Source organism: Chelonoidis abingdonii, chromosome 3 (assembly GCF_003597395.2).
Source record: "Chelonoidis abingdonii isolate Lonesome George chromosome 3, CheloAbing_2.0, whole genome shotgun sequence".
In the NCBI taxonomy this organism is placed as follows: Eukaryota; Metazoa; Chordata; order Testudines; family Testudinidae; genus Chelonoidis; species Chelonoidis abingdonii.
In genome coordinates this window covers 30,090,267-30,095,832 of record NC_133771.1, presented here as the reverse complement: position 1 = coordinate 30,095,832, position 5,566 = coordinate 30,090,267, and positions in this window count along the sequence as shown.

The window sequence follows — 5,566 nt, the reverse complement described above, 5'->3', positions numbered from 1 at the left end:
TCCCCGGGCAAGGTTTTGGGGGGACCAGAGTGTACCAGGCACTGGAATTCCTGGTTGGTGGCAGCACTACAGGTCCTAAGCTGGTAATCGAGCTTAGAGGAATTCATGCTGGTACATCATCTCTTGGACGCTAAGGTTCAGAGTGGGGAATTATACCATGACAATGACATACCTGAAAATCATTGTAGCGTGCTTCACTGAACAGACAGCTGCTGAGCCTATGAGGCAAGGAATTCCAGCTGTCACTATGTCGAATAAACTTAAAGGACCAAGAAACCAATCCTGTTCCCATTGATGTAAATGGCAGAACTGCCCTTTTATTTCAATGGGAGTAGGTTAGTTTTGGACTCTAGTCACCCAAACATAGGTAATATCTCCCCGAAATCCTGGAGAATTTTGTCTTAAGTTAGACAGGCTGAGTCTGATAGTCATTTGATCTAGGTCACACTCTAAAGATATCTATGAAGGAACAAAAATGGATTTGTAATCTTTATAAATTCTTTCATGTATAAAGAAGAACAGAATATAGCTCCTCCTGCCCCCCACCTCCATTAGTTTTTAGTATTAGGAATCCAGGCCTTGGCTACGCTGCTTTTCCTGAAAAAAGGGCCCTGCTCTTTTCCAGCTCTGAAGAGTGGGTACAAACTGGTATCAAATCAGAATGGAAGTATCCTGTATCTCTTCTTTACAAGTGCAAATAATGGGGGAGGGATAGCTCAGTGGTTCGCATGTTGGCTTGCCAAGCCCAGGGTTGTGAGTTTAATCCTTGAGGGGGCCACTTAGGGATCTAGGGCAAAATCAGTACTTGGTCCTGCTAGTGAAGGCAGGGGGCTGGACTTGATGACCTTTCAAGGTCCCTTCCAGTTCTATGAGACAGGTATATCTCCAAATATCATATTATATTAGCCCAAGACACAAGGGAGCAGAAAATGAGGCTTTATTTGGAGAATTACTAGTTTTAAAACATCAGAGACATCAAACAAATGAAACATAATTAGGAGTGTAAATTATTTTTATTCAAACTGTTGAACTTTTGTTTTTAACAGCTATTTATTTCAAACATCTGAAACTCTTGAGAGAAAAGTTGTGTTTGCTAAAGATTAGAAACACCACTGCATCTTCAATGAGGAAAGCTCAGAAAACTCACAATCAGAGAGCACCAGCAAAACCTGAAGTGACATTCCTGATATTTCTCAGGTAAAGAGCAAACAGGAAAAAAACTTTCTTTAGAGAAAATTCTTTTAGGCCTTCTGTAAATACAGAACATAATAGAAATGCAAGAGTGTAATCTGAACAACATGATTTTAGGGTCTGATTTTATGAATCATCAACGCTAGAAAAAGCTGCTGTACTTGAAGTGCTTATATCCTACTTATTACTACTTCTATAGCTGAAAAAATTGAGTTTAATGTTTTTCTACTCGTGATTGGTTTGGTGCTTCTACAATAGAAGCTTAATGCCTGGTTCAGTGATTGCATACTGGAGTTGGAAGATATTTTATAAATTACACTGAAAGTATTGGCATGAAACCAGGAGAGATCTTTAATTTGCTGTCAAGTTTCTGACTGGTAGGACTTGTAAAAGAGGTCAGCTGCTGGACTGGAAGTCGCAGAGTTTGAAGCTTTAAGGGGAAAGGCTATCTGGATTCAATAGGAAGACTACATTAAGTGTTTGTGAAGCTGCACACTCCCCAGCTGGGCATACTCAAAACCAGTGGTTTAAGAAGTTGTATTTCTCTTTAAACTTAGCTCTGAGAAAGAAACACATGTGAATCTAATTGTAGCATTCCACACTACAAAATCAAATAGACAGGCAGGTATTAAGGGCCAAAATCTATCTTCAGTTACACCCATGTAACCACATTTAAGCTGCGGAGTTCCGGGGTTGTGTAGGAGGGTACTATTGGGTTGTGATAGTAAGGGCCAATTTTAAAGACATACCTAATGCATTAAAATGCTGGCAGAATGCAAATTGCATTGAGTTTTGTTCACAGTTGGAGGAACTCAGCAAATTGCCTGCCCAGAAAAAACCCTTTCAAAATAAGAAAGAAACCATCCAGCTGGAAGGTGTTTTGTGTCTGTAAAGCTGCCTTCGTTCCACTGAACCTTGTGATTTAATTGGAATACTGGAGGAGTCAGTTGAAAGGAAAGTGTGCACTAGCTTATTGGGCTCATGTTTCTTGCTCTGGCTGCTGTTCCAAGAACTTGAGCAGGTAAAATTAGCAAGCAAACATGAGCACAGTCAAATTATTTTCTCTGAATCTTTGTTGTCAACAACTATTACTTGAGGGCAGCATTTTTGTTTATGACCAAAGCAAAACCCAGTTTTAGTGCTCCTGGGTAAAGAATTCCCTGGGAATGGAGGAAAATGATCATCTCAAGATGTCGTCCGGAGACGCAGGACGCAGAGGAACCCCTGCAGAATCTTCTTGGTCTTGGGTAAGGCCTTATGATCTAAGCCTACATACAACATTTTAAAGCAGTAGAAGAGTTTTACTAACTATGGTATAAAACAAGAGTCAGCAACCTTTCAGAAGTGGTGAGCGGAATCTTCATTTATTCACTCTAATTTAAGGTTTTGCGTGCCAGTAATACATTTTAATGTTTTTAGAAAGTCTCTTTCTATAAGTCTATAATATATAATTAAACTATTGTATGTAAAGTAAATAAGGTTTTTAAAGTGTTTTAGAAGCTTCCTTTAAAATTAAATTAAAATGGAGAGTCCCCTGGACTGGTGGCCAGGATCCAGGCAGTGTGAGTGCCACTGAAAATCAGCTTGTGTGCTGCCTTCGGCACCTGTGCCATAGGTTGCCTACCCCTGGTATAAACCTCATATATTAGACAGAGTAGAACTAGTAGGACTTGCATCTACTCCACTCCAGCAGTGTAAGTGTTTAACTGGTTATTTGATTTTCATTTCTATTTTCACCTACAGACATTTACAAATATATTTGAAATGGGGGGAGGATGAATTACTTAGTCATGCTGCAGACCCACATATTGGAGACTTCAGGGCAAACAATGCTGTGCATTTACAGCTCACTTTGAGAACCTGTTGGCAGAATAAAGCATTGCTGGTTGTCTACTTAGAAGGTGGTAAATGCTCTAGAGTAAGTTTCAACTTTTTTATAGAAACATAACTCTGAATTTCCAGATTTTAAAGAAGTGTTAATTTTGTTAATCTTTACATTTAAAAATGTCCTGGCTTTTAATTTTAATGTATAACACCAATGTTCTACCAAGGCAGATTTCTTAAACGGTATGTATTTACAATCTTAAGATAAAGTTACTGTCTTGGAATTTCCTTAGCATTTTTTTAATTGTCAAGGGAAAATATCACAAATATTGCTACTCAGAACTGTTTGTTCTGCACTGAATTAACAACTGTGTTAATGTGCATATTTTGAACTTCTGCTCACAATAGATGCACTATAGTTCATTCAAAGGAACTACTGTTGACTTCTTAAGTTCTTAAACGTGAAGTTCTACTCAGAACTTTAAAGAGTGTGGCAGTTTTGCCTCCACAAACTTATTGAAGTGCTTACACTCATTAGGAATGTGGTGACTAGTTCAACTGTAGAGCTCTCTTAGGAGATGCAGAAGATTATAGACCTTAGCATCCATAAGAGAATTCATGTATTTGAGGGATTCAGAAGTCCACAATAAATAACTCCACAATCAAACCTTACCCCAAATATTGAAAGATGCTAATTCTAGCAGAGGACAGAATAATAATGCACATTTGGTGTATCTTGGCCAAACTATTTTTATTTTAAAATATGGTATTTTATAAAAATAATCTCCCAAAAGTGAAAATTCTCTCACTTTCAGAAATACCCTCAAAAATGCTTCCTCTGACTGCAGAGACCACACACACAAAACTTTATGCAAAGGGATTCTTTTTACCTGAGGAATGTAGAGGGGGGTCACACATAATTTTCCTTTTTGGGGAGAGGAATGGAGAAATAATCTCATAAAATGGAGACAAATTAAGTCCGTTAAAGCATCACTGGAAGGAGAGCATGTAACGTGTCTCTGAGCGCAGTATAGGAATTTAAATAGAACCATCACTCAGTCTTATAATAGAAATCTAGTTAAGAGCTTAACAAACCACCATTGTTATTCAGTAATAGGATAAGTAGGAAGGATGGACTATGGATTAGAAACTTGCATAACTAGTTCTGTCTCTTTGCCCTCCTTTGATTATTTTCTAGCGGTTTACAAGAAACATTGTTTCAGGATAAAATTCTAAATGATGTTTGCGTTTATGCTAATATATTATATTCAGGGCTGGCTCTACCATTTTTGCCACCCCAAGCAAAAAAAAAAAAAAAAAAAAAAAAAAAAAAAAGCCACTCGGACTGGCCACCCGAAAACTGCAGTATGAAGCGGAAAAAAAAAAAACACAAAAAACCACAGGGACTGTGCTGCAGTGCCCCAAGAATGGACGGAATGCGCCCCTTAGCATGGTGCACCCCAGGCATGTGCTTCCTCCGCTGGAGCCTGGAGCCAGCCCTGATTATACAGGCCCTCTGATGAATCAAGGGCCTCTGCTTACAAACTGCTCAAATTCAGACTCAGTGGCAATAGAACTAGACAAGGCTAAGTTTACAGCACTAATTATTTAGCCCCCCATATGGTTCTGGCATATTTTACCATATTTTTTATAAAATCCCAGGTAAATCCAAACAGCTTTGTTTACATGGCCATTAGCAGGCCTTTGGATTTATAATGCAGCAGATGACAATATGTTGAATTGCAAAATGCACATAGTGTAGAAAGAGGGAGGAACTGGTATAGGTTCAATCATTCCTTCTCCTAATGGGAAGGGGATGAAATCATTATTGAGGCCCCTTAATGGTGAGTTGCTGGACATCCTTTCCCACCCACCTCAACTCCTGACAATAAGGATTTGCCTGCAAGCTGTGCTCCTAGAGCTTCTGCATGCCAGCAGTGACCCCAGACCAACCACTCCAGGGATGTGGAGCCGGTACGGGAAAAAGTAATAGAACTTCAGCTGTTATTCACTTTTGATCCTCTAGCTCTGCAGGACTAGTGTGATGCGTTTACCCTGCCGTTGCTCTGCGGGGTCTGACCGCAGAAGAGTGGAATGTACCAAGTTGGACACAGCTTGAGTCAAAATCTGAACTTTCAGAATGCAAATCATCCCACCACAAAAAATCTTTCCTTCTTAATTTGGGTGAACTCTCATTGCGAATGGTGCCAGACTGATGCAGGGGCCTGAACTCCTTTATCTAGTCACAGTCTTATCCACATCCACGGTTCTCGCATGATATCCTTAATCAATAACACGCGCAATACCAATTTAGATGGGGCTACATAAGGTAGGTGCATAACTTGGCTGGATAATCACGTTACTCAGGTAGAAGTTAGTTATCTCACCAGAGCTCCCAAGTCCTAAGCTGGAAAAATGGAGCCCCCCAAAAAACTCTCAATCTATAACATAGTCGGTCCCGTTTCCAGCTAGGGTGTCTGTTTTTGGTGACTGGCTGCTGTTCAATATCTTTCATTCAACGACTTAGTATGTTTGGCCATAGAAAGTACCT